At 48.3% G+C, this 14,673-nt stretch overlaps 1 non-coding gene across 1 annotated transcript; it reads right to left on the reverse strand.

Annotated features, from left to right (window-relative positions):
* Nucleotides 1-801: 801 nt before the first annotated feature.
* LOC129398932 (5.8S ribosomal RNA) lies at nt 802-954 on the reverse strand. Its single transcript, XR_008626798.1, has one exon. It is a non-coding gene; the product is annotated as a 5.8S ribosomal RNA (ribosomal RNA).
* Nucleotides 955-14,673: the final 13,719 nt, after the last annotated feature.

A 14,673-nucleotide genomic window follows, 5' to 3' on the forward strand; every position in this document is an offset into this window, starting at 1 on the left:
GGGGTCGGCGCGAGGCCGACCCGCCCCCCGGGGGCGGCGAACTCGAGGCCACGGGCCGGTCCGACGACGCCCGCCCGCGGGCCGGAGCCCGAGGGCGGACGCACGGGGAGCACGGGCCGGCGGACCGCCGCGTGAGGCGGAGGCGCGGCCGGGCCGGAACACCCCGGCCGCCGCGAACCCGAGGGGTCAGGAGACCCGCGCTCCGCGCGGCGGGATCACCGCGACCCGGGAAGGGGGAGGAGCGCGCGACGGCGGGCGGGCACCGCGGCGTCCCGCGGGCCGCCCGTCGGGGGCACGCGTCCCCCCCCGGGAAGCGGGAGAGCCGCACGCGCGGCGGACACGGGTCCCCCCCGGGCCGACGAGCCGGGGGCCGGCGAGCCGACCCGCAGGCGGGGAACGGGGGCACTCGCGCGCGCGGGCCCCCCCCTCCCTTCTCCCCGCGGAGGGGAGGGGAGGGAGGGTGACCGCGCGCGCAGGCGGGCACGGGGGGCCGGACGCGGTCCGTCCCCGGCGAGAAACACCCGCGGAAGCCCCCGACCCGCCCCGCCGGACGGCCGCGTGCGGCGCGAGGATCGACCCCCGAAGGGACCGGGACGCACCGTGGCGGCCGCGGGCACCTCGGCGGCGCGAGCGCTCCGTGCTCTCCACCCCCGCTCTCGGCGGGATGGCCGTCTCTCGTCTGCACTTAGGGGGACGGAGGGACACCGCGACCGGGAAGGCCGCGGGCCCTGCGAGAGGAAACCCCCAGCCGCGCGCCCCCGCGGAGTGCGGGCACCCCGCGGGGGGCGATTGATCGTTAAGCGACGCTCAGACAGGCGTAGCCCCGGGAGGAACCCGGGGCCGCAAGTGCGTTCGAAGTGTCGATGATCAATGTGTCCTGCAATTCACATTAATTCTCGCAGCTAGCTGCGTTCTTCATCGACGCACGAGCCGAGTGATCCACCGCTAAGAGTCGTACTTTTTTTTTTTTTCCGTGTCGCCACGGAGGTTTGCTGGCGTCGGCACACCGGGCTCCCCCGAGAGAGAGCCCGTGCCTCGGGCCGGGCCAGACGAGAGAAACGAGACCAGACTCGGTGGGGTCGGGAGAGGTTTCACCCCCAAGGGGGCTGAGCCCGGACGTCCGACGCCGTGCACGCGGCGCGGGCACGGCGAGGCGCGGGGTCAACCCCCACAGGCGCCCGCGGGGGCTCCCCGCCCCCGACGGCCTCCTCTCCTCCTCCCTCCTCCTCCTCGCCCGCCGGCCCCCGGCGCGGCCCGCCCCCCAAAACCGACCGCCCTGGAAAGCGCGGGCCCCCCCCCCTCTCGGGCGGGAAGGCGCACCGGGACGGGCCGAAGCCCGGCCCGACGGCCCCCCCGAGGGAGGGACGCTGGGGCGGCGGCGGACCGGGGGACGAGACGGACACCGGGGACCGGGGAAACGGGGAGAGAGACAGAGACAGAGAGAGAGAGACACGCCGGGGCGGGGTCTGGAGGAGCCGGGGCTCCCCGACGGGCCCATCCGCCCCCGACCCCGAGGCGGACGGGCAGGCCCCCGAAGGGTCTTTAAACCTCCGCGCCGAACGCGCTAGGTACCTGGGGCAGGGTGGGGGCGCGACCGCGACCGCGAGGACCGCGACGCGCCCCCGGCGGAGGAGGCGAGGGAAGACGCCGGACGGGCCGGGGCCGGGAGAGGCAAAGCGGAAGAGGGTCAGGGCCGCCGCGGGCGGGCGGGCGGACAGAGCGGCCGGAAGCCGGAGGACGGGGAAAAGCATCGCGACGGGGCCCGAGGGAGCCGGCGCCGACCGGGGACGGAGGGGCCCCCGGGGAGGAGGGGAGCGGCGGCCAGCGGCACACGCGGAGAAGCGCCACGCCGACCGTTCGCACCCGCTCGACCCTCCCCCGGGACGGCCCCGAGGCCCGACCCCGGGCCGCGCCGAAAACCCCGACGAGATCCCACGTCGAGACGCCGCCCCCTCCCCCGACACCGCGGCCGCCGCCGCCGCCGCCGCCGCCGCCGCCGCACGGCAAGCCCCGACCGCCGACCGACCGGGACCACTCTCTGCCGACCTTCGTTCCGGCTCGCCTCGGCGCCCCCCGGCGCGCCTCCCCCATTGCGAACGGCGGGGGCTCCCGCGAGGAGGGACGGAGGGGTGGGGAGGAGGGAGGGGGCGGACCCCGACGCCTCCTCCTCCTCCGCCCTCCTCCCGGGGGGGACCCCCGCGCCGCACGGGGTTTTTCTTCTCGCTCGCTCGCGAGAAGAGCGTCCCGTCCGGCGACGCGCCGGGCGGGGATCCGTTAATGATCCTTCCGCAGGTTCACCTACGGAAACCTTGTTACGACTTTTACTTCCTCTAGATAGTCAAGTTCGACCGTCTTCTCAGCGCTCCGCCAGGGCCGTGGGCCGACCCCGGCGGGGCCGATCCGAGGGCCTCACTAAACCATCCAATCGGTAGTAGCGACGGGCGGTGTGTACAAAGGGCAGGGACTTAATCAACGCAAGCTTATGACCCGCACTTACTGGGAATTCCTCGTTCATGGGGAATAATTGCAATCCCCGATCCCCATCACGAATGAGCCTTGCTGCTCTCAGTCACCTCTCTGCGCTGCCCTGAGCCCTGCCTCTTCCCCAGGTAATCGGATTTTCCTTTTGAGACCTGGCCCAGCGAGGAAGAGCTCTCCCATTGGCCCCCCTCCCCGCCTACATCTGGGGCTCTGAAGCTCCCAGCCCCGCCTTGCTGCTCTCAGTCACCTCTCCAAGCCGCCCTGACTCCCTCCTCTTACTCAGGTTGTTGGGGGCGTGTCCTCACATCAGGGGGCGTGGTCTCAAAAGGGGACTTGGCCTCCTTCTGGCTGCAGTTATTTCTCCCATTTCATGCATTGTGCTTTGGTCACAGTCGGTATAACCTTTTCCTCTGAAGAATACCCTGGTCATCTTAGTTACTATATGCTAATAGTCAACTAGCCTACGTACCCTAATTTTACAAAAACTGTCAGTGAACACACCAAGCTACACAAAAAGTCCTTTGTAAAGACTTCATAACCCCAGGTCTTCAATTGTGGCCCCTCACAAGCTAAGGAAGAGCGCCTGACAGTAAAGCCCATGACACATGAAGAAACAGCAAAAATCACCACCGCCAGGAGAGATGGAAGAGAGGATCTCAGAAACCTCAACAGGGACTTCCCAGAAATACAACCTCCTCTCAGATAAAGAATTCAGAGAGGAAATTGTGAAGATGGTTGACAAACTCAAAGCAACTATGGAATGAACATCCAATAAATTAAGGGAGGATATGGATGCAGCATTGGAAAGTTCCACCAAGATAATCCAGGAAGGAATGAGGGCAGAAACTTCAAAGCTAAGAACAGAAGTGACACAATTAAGAGAATCTGTAGATGAAATAAAAAAACTCAGTAGGAGCCCTCAACAGTAGAATGGCTACAGCCGAAGACAGAATCAGTGAGCTTGAAGATGAGCTGCAGAAAGCATATAGGCAACAACAAATAATGCCAAAAGGCTTCAAAATGGCTCTAGAGTGAATTAGAGTCCTAGGCTATCACCTTAAGAGAAACAACGTAAGAATCATTGGAGTACCAGAAGCACAGGGAACAAATCCCAATGAAAAAAAAAATTAAAGACATCATTGCTAAGAAATTCCCAGAGCTAGAGAATGCAGGCATCCAGATCCAAGGAGTCTGAAGGGTGCCAGCTAAAAGGGACCCAAATAAAAAATTAAAAAAAAATTAAAAATGAAAAACAAAAGATAAAAAAATCCCCAAGGCATATCATAATGAGAATGATGGATGCCGTGGATGCAAGCAGCAACATCAAAGAAGAAAATCACATACAAAGGAGCACCCCTTAGATTCACAGCAGACCTATCAGAGGAAACCTTCCAAGCCCGAAGACAATGGTGGGATATAGTGAAAAATTTAATGAAATGAATGCCTCACCAAGAATACTTTACCCGGATAAACTTTCAGTTAAACTTGAAGGAACCATACACTATTTCACGGAAAAAAACTACAGCTCAGGAACTTCACAGACTCAAAAAACAAACTTAAAAGAAGGACTAAAAGGGCTACTATAAGGCAAGAAAAAAAACAACAAAACAACAATCCCTACAGAAAGATGGCACAAAATCCCATGGCAATAATTTCTCTTAATGTTAACGGTCTAAATGCACCAATCAAAAGGTACAAAGTGGCAAAGTGAATTCGAAAACTAAACCCAACAGACATAGAAAGATTGCACTCATCTGTGGAATATAAAATAACAGAGTAGGAGACTAATACCCAAGTATAGTAGTATATAATACCAGGAGGTTGGCTCCATAGCTTGGAAGCTGGCCTCACACGCTGGGGGAAAGCCATCCCAGATAGAGGAGGAAACCCCAAGTAAAATTTGATTGGAGATCCTGTGCGGGAAGGGAGATGCATGCTGAAAGTAGACTAGAGACTGAAAATGATAGCCACTCAATACCCCTATTGCAAACCACAGCACCCAAAAGGAGAGAGAGAGAGAGAGAGAGAGAGAGAGAACAAATTGGAATGACCCTGCCACAGAGGCGGGTTGGGGTGGGGGATGGGATAGGGGGTGGGAGAGATACTGGGTTCACTGGTGGTGAAGAATGGACACTAGTGGAGGGATGGGCTATAGAACATTGCATGAGGGGAAAACAAGCACGAAAATGTGTGAATCTGTAACTGTACCCTCACTGTGACTCACTAATTAAAAAGTAAATATTTTTTTAAAAGGAATGTAAAAGAATTAGAAAAATGGAGAAAAAAGAATGAAGAAGAGGAAACGGAATGAGAAGGGAAAATCAGATGGAGGAGCTGGAGCAGGAGCAGGAGAAAAAGTGAAACAAGAAGAGACAGAACTAGAACAAGAAGAAAAAGTATGGGAGAACAAGAGTGGACACCAGAAGGAAAATATAAACATAGAGGAATGAGTGAAGCAAAAGAAAACAAAAAGAATAAAAAGATGGGAAGAACTATAGAAGATCTAAAAAATCATGCAGAAGAATAAATTATGAATAATACCCAAACATGGAGAAGCAGATGAAGAAGAATATTATGATGAAGCAGAAGTATTTAAACTACGCGGAGGAGGAGATGTAGAGGAGAATCAGAGGTTAAGAAAACAATGCACGATATACAGGGCAAGGAGTAGTACAGGAAGCAGGATACACAGACAAGAAAAACAAGCAGAAGAAAAATTAGATGGGGAAGAATAATAGAAGAATGAGAGGAAATAAGAAGAATAAAATACTATGAGACAAAGAAAAATAACAACAAGACACGAGGAAAGACGACAATGAATAACAGTAGAAGGATGAGGTATGTTTAATGGGAGGAGTAATATAAGGAGAATGAATAAAAGAGGAGGAAGAGAAGTAGTCAGTGAAAATGAAGAAAAGTAGGCAACGAACAGTAAAAGGCACAACAATAATTAGAACAATAGTCAGCGATATTAAATACGATAAGTAATAGCATACAAAGAACAAGAAACTGTAGATGAATCAGAGTAAGAAGTACAAGAAGGAGAATGAGAAGTAGTGCGGAGGAACAGTACTCTGCTCAGGTGATCAACTAGTACTGAATGCAAGAACCATTGCTGGGGGTAATTTCAGTACAATAAGCGATGAGTAAAATGATAGCTGGATCATATCAGTGAGAGAATATACTAAAAAGTCTATATTATATCTCCAGTTCTGAACACAGGCATACGTTGAATTCCAGTATATATCCAAAATAACTGTAGACAAAGCTGTGTTCATCAGTTCATTTGCTCCTCCATACCAACATTTTATTTAAATTGTAGGTTGAAACGTTCTAAGTTATTTTTATTGTTTTTTTTTACTTTTGGGGACATATGAGCTATGTGTACAAAAGCAATAATGTTCTATACTAAGAGACCTACCTGCTGTAAATTAGAGAATGTGGATTGTTGAAAATACACATATGTGTCACTTTTTTCACATCGATATTCCAGTCCTCCTAATCTTGAATTGATGTATTATAATAAACATATTTCACAATTTCCACTTCATTTAAACCTACTCCTCCTATTCCTCCGGATCCCCATATTCACCCTCTTCTCCTCCTTCTCCTTCTTCTTCTTCTCCTTCTCCTTCTCCTTCTCCTTCTCCTTCTTCTTCTTCTTCTTCTTCTTCTTCTTCTTCTTCTTCTTCTTCTTCTTCTTCTTCTTCTTCTTCTTCTTCTTCTTCTTCTTCTTCTTCTTCTTCTTCTTCTTCTTCTTCTTCTTCTCTTCCTCCTCCTCTTCCTTCTCCTCCTCCTCCTTCTTTTCCTTCTCTTCTTCCTCCTCCTGCTTCTTTTCCTTCTCCTCCTAGTCCTGCTCCTCTTCCTTCTCCTCCTCCTGGTTCTGCACCTCTTCTTTCTCCTCCTCCTTCTCAACTTCTTTCTCAACCTCCTCTTCCTTCATCTTCTCCTCCTCTTCCTCCTCCTTTTCCTCCTTCTATTCCCCCTCCATCTCCTCCTCCGTCTCCTTCTCCTCCTCCTCTTTCTTCCTCTTTCTCTTCCTCCTCCTCCTCCTCCCCTCCTTCTTCTTCTCGCATCTCCATCTATTTCTCCTTTTTTATCTCTTCTCCTCCGCCTCCTTCTCCTTTTACTTGTTCTTCTTTTTCATTTTCTCCTTTTATTTATTCTTCTTCTTACTTTTATTTCAGCTTGTATTTCTGACTTTTTCTTTTTTCTTCATCTACTTCTCTGCATCTTATTCCGTTTTACTTTTTGTCTTCTTTATCTATATCTTTTTTATTTCTTTATCTTCTTTTTAATATACTAACGATCTTTTCACTGTCTCTAAACTCTTCATTTTTCGCTCTTCTTTCTCCTTCTTGATCTTGTTTTTTTCTTATTGTTCTTCTTCATCTCTTCCTCTTCTACTTTGTCCACCTCCTTCTCTTTCTTCTTCTTTTTGATTATTCATCGTATTAGTTTTGGTCCTCCACCTATCCCTCCTCATACACCTGTTTCTCTTCATACTTCTGCATCTTTAAACGCAATTATTTTCCTGCCTGTTATTTTTAAATCAAATTTAGGAAAGCAAGCCCTCTACCCAATTTTCTATTTGTACCAAATAATTCCCTTTCTGCTCATGTCTTACCAAACCATAAAAGAATAATGCAAACATCAGGCTATAATCCAGTGTCAGGTATCTATTTATAGCATGCTTTTAGAGAAAAAGCTATCCTGGGTCCATGGACGCTATGCTCTGAGAATGTTGGAGTTGTGCATACAATACGCATTCAGTTGCAGTGTTTGCAACTGTAGAGTGTACTCCGGAATGACACTGGAGTGCTTGGCTGACCTTGGGCTATGAAAGTTCCTCTGGCCTGTTTGGGTCACTGGTGGTGTCTAATGTCCCAAGACAGAGCAATCCACCTTTCTGTCCGAGGTCTCGAGCATGGACTGAGACCCATGGGAAGAAGCCCAGGTCCTCTTCAACATTTCACACTACCTGATATTGGCCTGCTCCAGGTCGGCCTTAACACTGCAGCAGATCAGGTTCTTGCATTCTTCCAGAACAAGGGGATGGTATGAGGCCAGATTTTTGACCCGTGCCATGACCTCCCTCGTGAAGCTGTCCGCATTGAACACCTGGGAGACCAAACCTTTGCCGCATGCCTCCTTGGCAGTCAGCTTCCGGCCACTGAGTAGCATTTCAGAGGCAGCCGTTCCTCCCATGATCATGGGAAAGGTCAGGCTGCAGCAGCCATCAGGACTCTGGCCTTGGATGATGTAAGGTGTCTGGAACCAAGCCTTGTCACTGGACCACACTATATCACACAGGGCCAGAACGCACGTTCCTAAGCTCATGGCAAGCCCATGACCTTCAACCACGATGGGTTTCTGAAAGTGAATGAAATGATTCACGAAGCTTTACAGGGCCCCTGAAATTAGCTGGCTTTGCCCCTCTGGGTCTTTTCCTAGGCTCATGCTCAAAGAGCCCAAGTCCAGTCCTAAACAAAATGAACTTCCAACTGCCCCAAGCAGTACAAATCGGCTGTTGTCCTTAGCTGCACTGCTCGGGGCATGCAGCTTTTCTGTCATGATTCCTGGGGTGAGGCAGTTGTTCTCTGAAGAGCGGCTGTACAAGATGATATGCGTGAAAGCCTCTTTCTTCCGGACTACTATATCTTTGTATGTGTGGCGACCCTCCTCCTGTCTCCATCGGAAGCGAGACAGAGTTTCAAAGGCCTGCTTTCGACCATCAAATGCAGGTCTCCTGTGCCTAGAGCACTCCTTCGCTAGCCATGCCCGTCTCATGCTTTTCCCAGGGGGTGCCAACGCTGACTTCCACGGGGACTCTCTTCCTTCACTGAGGGTTGACCTTAGGCAGTTGGACTCCATTACCAGGCCACACACCTGCGGCCCAGGGCGGGTAAGACAATGACTACTTTCCCTTTCTGAGAGCTCGGTGTTATGGGCAAGTAGGGCGGGCACTGCTAACTTTGCTTCTTCCCCCACCGCTGCTTCCTGGCCTTGGGACACTGGACCCACCTGGATCGTGGGGCAGCCATGTGCCAGTTCCTCCAAGACCAGCTTCTTGTCCCTGGTGCTCCGGGTCACAGGGGTCCTTGAAGGTGCTCTGACGCTGATATCCCTCAGTTTCTGGCTGCTCGCCAACTGTCCGGTGCTCGCGGTGCCCTGGCTGCTGCCGCTGAGCCCTGCTAGAGCAGAGTCTATATGCAGGGGTTCGCCGAGCTATTGCTCAGGCTGACTCTGAGGCCACCTCAGGCCAGACGGGGCACTTTCTCGGTGTCCTTCTGCCTGCCACAGCCTGAAGTCTTGAAGTGCTTCAGCACAGTCCACCAGGTTTATTTCTGGCTCCCACGTGTCTGAGTCCCAGCCACAGCCTGTCCATTGCACCAGGTATTCCCGCGTTCTGTTCAGCCCTTGCCTCTCACCAGCGATCCTCGCCACCTCATATAATAATGCTCGCTATCCATGCTGCCGATCGCACGGAGAACCTACCAGTGCAAGGCAGGCAAGCCTGGCCTTCTATGACCACTTTCGCTTCCTCTCCCTGTCAGTGCAGCTCTCGGAACCCGGCTGGTGTGGTGCCGTCGGGGGGGAGGGCTAGGGGGGAGCCGGATGGAGTGTGGTGCGCATGCACGGTAGAGCTTCTCTCAGCCCAGAGGCCCTGTCCTGTGGGTGCGGTGCTCTGATTTGCACCTTCTAACTAGGGACCTTTCTCATGATTTGTTTTTGAGGCCAGTCACTCTTCTTTAGTCTCACTCGACTTGCCACACAGTTTTTGTGCCTTGGTAGCCCGGAGTCTCTGCAATAGAGCATGTCCCGACATCTGAGCCCTCGGCACTTGCGACTCAATCTACGTGACGTCCAGTTTCTCTCATGATCGAAATCCGAGGAAGGCAGCACAGTACACTGTATAGACATGCGCCATACACACATTCCGTCCCAACCAACTAAGTCGAGTTGCTCAGGAACCCTAGCACGTTCGCCCTTTTCCCTTCCGCTTTACGCTATTTCTTCTCCTCGATGGATATACAGTGGAATACTTGTTTTGTCCAACATTTTTATTTTCTGTGTACACCTGCGTTTCTGCAGTGGGTTTCAGATTGTTTAATGGGAGAAAAAAATGCAGATTATGTCTGCCTTCGTTATTTTCATCATGTTTTCACCACAATACGTCAGCTCTACTCATCAAGCGAAATAGACAGATATCATCTCCTATTAATGATGCTCCCTCTACTGTGTAGCATGCTTACCATGAAGCTCAGGAATAATAGATTTCAGACCTACGTAGACAAAATCACTTTAGGAAAAAAGCATTATCCTTCCGGTTTTACGAAAGCACGATGAATGAGGCGAATCCTCAATACATGAATAAAACCTGCTATTCATTCCTTTAGTGAAAATGCTGTGTAAAGTGGTACTAGCAGCTGATTCATTAATATAGTGATGATCACACCACCTCGGACTTCTGTGTTTTCGGTCCCCTTCATATAGAGAGGGTATACCCTACTGCATCTCACAGGCAATGAACACATAGGGGAAAGATATCATAATATATTCCTTAAGCAATGGAGGGACAGAAATCTGAATACAGAAATCTGTATACAGAAATCTATACAGAAATCTCTCTCTATAGATATGTATAGGTAGAGATATAAACATTGCTGCAATTATAACTTTTCAGGTGTTTCATTATATATGTCTCCTCTCTGACTTCAAGACTTTTACAAAATATAGTCCTATGTTCAGTAGGGCACCTTTAATGTGTTTGGACTACATTTTCCTTCATGTACCTTTGGATTCAAGTCTGATACTGAGGTCTTTAATCCACTTTGATCTGACTTTTCTGCCTCCCCTGAGACAGAAGGCTGTGCCACTTCTACCAGCCAAGCAGTATGTCATGGTATAATCATAGGACGAAAGTATTGTACTACTCTGATGCAGTTCATAAGCTGTATGTTTTCAGTCTTGCCTATTGTACTTGCGCCATTGTATTTTTAAAGTACTATATGACTTCAACCACCGGGGACATATTCAGGATGATGACTGAGCAAGATAGAAATCTTTGTGCCTAATGTCCTTCTGTAATGAAGTCATAAGTTACATGTGTCTCAAGAAAATGCATATATAAATACGGACACCCAATTGAATGAAGCAGAAAGTTCCAGGCCTCCTTCAAGGCCTGTGAGAGAGAGTCTTGAAGTCCTTCTGCTGACTCGCCAGTTCACCTTCAGGGACTCTAAACTTTTGCTGAAGATGGTCTGTAGCAGGTCTGAATTCATGATTTTGCAGGTTGTTTTTCAGTGTTCCCACTACCCTTGTTGAAGTGTACTTGCTGAACAAACTACCTTAGTTCAAATTTGCATTTCTTGTACCTTTATCAAAGATCATGTATTTGAGTATCTTTGACAGAATTTTCAACTTTGTTCCATTGGTCTGAAGGTCTGTTTCTATTGAAATACCATGCTATTTAATTACTAGTGCTTGGCATACAATTTCAAGGTGGGGAAAACGCTGGCACCCATCTTCTTTTTTCCCAAAGATTCATTTAGTTATTCAGGACAGGTTGTTTCTCCATATGAATTTCAGCAGTGTTCTGTCTATTTTTTTGAAGAATTTCATGTGTAGCTTTATAGCGACCGCATTAAATCTGTATAGTGCTTTAGGGATTATTGCCATTTTGATACTGATAATATTTCTTATCCATGAGCAGGGAAAGTATCTCCATTCGCAAGTATCCTCTCTTATTTCTTAAAGTAGTGTTTTGTAATTTCATTTGTATAATTCCATCAATTATTTTGTTAACCTGATACTGATGTTCCTTATTACCTTAGGCATTATTGTGGACACGATTGCTTTTTTTATACATTTTTTTCTAAATTTTTTGTTTGTTTTCAAATCACCGTGAGGTACAATAACAGACTTACACATTTCCGTTCTTACGTTTCAGTCATATCCCAATAGTGTCTCCATCCATCCACTAGTCAGTGCCCGTTCTCCATCACCAATATTCCCAGAATCTCCCCCATTCCCTCCTGTTCCCTCCCATCCGCCTCTGTGGTGGGTGCATTCTCTTTTATTCTCTCTCTCTCTTTTTGGATATTCTTGCCTGCAATAAAAGTATTGGCCATCATTTTCAGCCCATAGTCTACTTTTGTCACGCATCTCCCTTCCCATGCGAGCCCTCTGAACACCCTTTACTTGGGGTACCCATTTATATCTGAGCTGGCTCTTACACCCAGCATCTGAGGCCGTTATCCAGGCCCTGGAGCAAACCTGGTACTTATCTCTACTATTTTGGTGTTAGTATTCCATCTGTTACTTTATATTCCACAAATGGGGGCAGAACTTCTATGCCTGTTCCTCTCTTTCTGAATCATTTCCCTCAGCATGACACTCTTTACGGTGATCCATGAACACGACAATTTCATGACTTCCTCTTTTCTAACAACTGCACATTATTCCATTGTGTAGATGTACCAAAATTGCTTCAGCCAGTCATTTGTTCTTGGGTACTCGAGTTTTTTCCAGATTCTGTCTATTGTAAAGAATGCTGCAAAGAACACAGAAGAGCGGAAATCATTTCTACTATGCTTTTTTGTATCTCTGGGATATATTTCTAAAAGAGCTATTGTTGAGTCATGTAGGAGCTGAATTTCTGGTGTTTGAGGAATGGCCATATACTTTTCCCAAAAGGGTGGATCATTCAATCTTCACACCAGGAGTGAAGGAGAGTTCCCATCTTCCCACATTCAAACCAACAAATGGTGCTTTTGGTTCTTGGATGTGTGCTAGTCTCTGTGGTGTGAGACTATGTCTCATTGTTGTTTTGATTGGCATCTCCCTGGTGATTAATGATGAAGAGATTTTTTTCCTGTGCCTTATGGCCACTTTGGTTTCCTCTTTGAGAAAATTTCTCTTCATTCCATTGCCCCATTTTATGATGGTGTTGGATGTTTTGTTCTTATAGAGTTCAACCAGTACCTTGTATACCCTTGATATCAATCCCTTATTGGATAGGTGTTAGTGGAATATCCTGTCTCATTCTGTAGATTTTCTTTGTATTCAGGTCACTGTTTCTTTTGAGATAATGTGTCTTCTTAGTGGAAAAGATTCCCAATTGTTTGTCTCTGTTTCCACTTGCTTGGTCAATAGCGTGCCATCTTTAAAGTTCGCTTTAGGTTTAATGTGGTGGAGGATTTTGCCGACCTTGACTTCAATGTACCTGATGGATTCTGGTGTGATGTTGAGGTCTTTAATCCTCTTTGATCTGACTTTTGTGCATGGTGTTAGGCAGAGAAAAATGAGCCCATTTTATTGCATTTAGTTGTTCAGTTTTGCCAGCACTACTTGTTAAAGAGACTTTCCTTGCTCCACATTTCTTGCTCCCTTATCAATGATTAGATGATCATAAGTTTGAGGGTCTGTGTACGTTCTATCCTGTTCCTTTGTCCTGCGGCTCTACCATTGTTTCAGTACCGTGGTGTTTTAGTTATTACTGTTTGTAGTAGAGTTTGAGGTTGGGGAAAGTGATGCCTCCCATCCTCGGTTTCCCAAGAATTGCTTTAGCTTTTCCTGGGGTTTCATTATTCCATATGAATTTCAAGAGGGTGTGATCATTTCTTTGAAGAATTTCATGGGTATCCTTATAGGGATCACATTGAATCTGTATAACGCTTTGGGGAGAATTGCCAATTTGACAGTGTTAATTCTCCCAAGCTAAGAGCAGGGGATGTATTTCCATTTCCTCGTGTCTTCTTCTTTTTTTCTTTTTCGTTAAGTGGCCTTTCGTAGTTTTTCTGGTTTTGATTTGTATTGTATTGTTTTTGTACAAGTCCTTTGCCTCATTAGTTAAGCTAATTCTAGGTACTTGATTTTAAGGTTCGTAATTATGAACAGGATTGCTGTTCTCTGTCACTTTCTTCTCTCTCATTATTTGCAGATAGAAAAGCCATGGACATTTGGGTATGGTTTTATAGCCTGTGATGTTACTATTCAAATTTATTTTTCCTATGAACTTCTTAGTAGAGGCCTTAGGGTTCTCTAAATATAGTATCATATCTCCTACAAATAGTGAGAGCTTGATTTCTTCCTTTCCTATCTCGATGCCCCTAATATCATTTTCTTTGACTAACTGCTATTGCAGTTCTTCCAGTACTGTATTGAACAGTAGTGGTGAGCGTGGGCAACCTTGCTCTGGCTCTGATTTTAGAGGAAAAAAATCTTAATTTTAACTCTTTATTATTATTTTTTTTTCTTTTTGGGTCACACCCAGCGATTCTTAGGTGTTACTCCTGGCTTTGCAGTCAGGAATTACTCCTGGCAGTGCTTGGGGGACCATATGGGGTGCCGGGGATCAAACCCGGGTCGGCTGCGTGCAAGGCAAACGCCCTACCCGCTGTGCTATTGCTCCGGCCCCAATTTTCCCTCTTGAGGATAGTACTTGCCATAGGCTTGGGTAGATGTCTTTGACTCTATTGACGAACGTTCCTTCAAAAGCCTTTTTGGTGAGAGTGTACATCATAAACAAGTGCTGGATCTTATCAAATTGTTTCTCTGCATCTCTTGATATGATTGTAGAGTTCTTATCATTTATTTTCTTGATATAATGTATTATTTTGTTTGATTATTGAATCATAAACCATCCAGAGTTTTTAAGCTTTGACCTGGCCAAATCATAGACAAGGCTAGATGCTGCAGATTCCATGACTTTCTAACTGTAAATGTCAATTTCTGTGTCTTGAGAGCACGTGACCATTTGGTCGAGTGAGGCTCCAGGATGAACTCGTGGGCCTAACGTCCTATTGTGGCCAATTTTGCCCAGATACTACCGTGCCTGTGGCCTCGCTTCGATTTGCAAGGTTAGTTCTTATCTGTACACTGCCTGTTGCATTGCCCACAGATTTTAAAGGTATTCCGTGATGGAAGGTTATAGGAGGAAGGTGATGCTAGGTGACTGGAATGGAGAATGGTTCCTAGCTGAGGTTCTGTGAAGAGGAGCATCCATTTGTGTGAAAGGCCAGAGCTCAGGCAAGAAAATGGGTGGCCAGACGCTGGAGTCAACAGATATAATGGGAGAAGTGATTTTGGCATCTGGGTGGAGGGTGTCAAGATATAGAGGTACCATGAGAGTTACTGAAAGGACAATATTCCTTCTTGGTCGAAAACCTTGGTTCTGGTGGGGAAGTG

This window comes from Sorex araneus, chromosome 9 (assembly GCF_027595985.1).
Source record: "Sorex araneus isolate mSorAra2 chromosome 9, mSorAra2.pri, whole genome shotgun sequence".
Taxonomy (NCBI): Eukaryota; Metazoa; Chordata; class Mammalia; order Eulipotyphla; family Soricidae; genus Sorex; species Sorex araneus.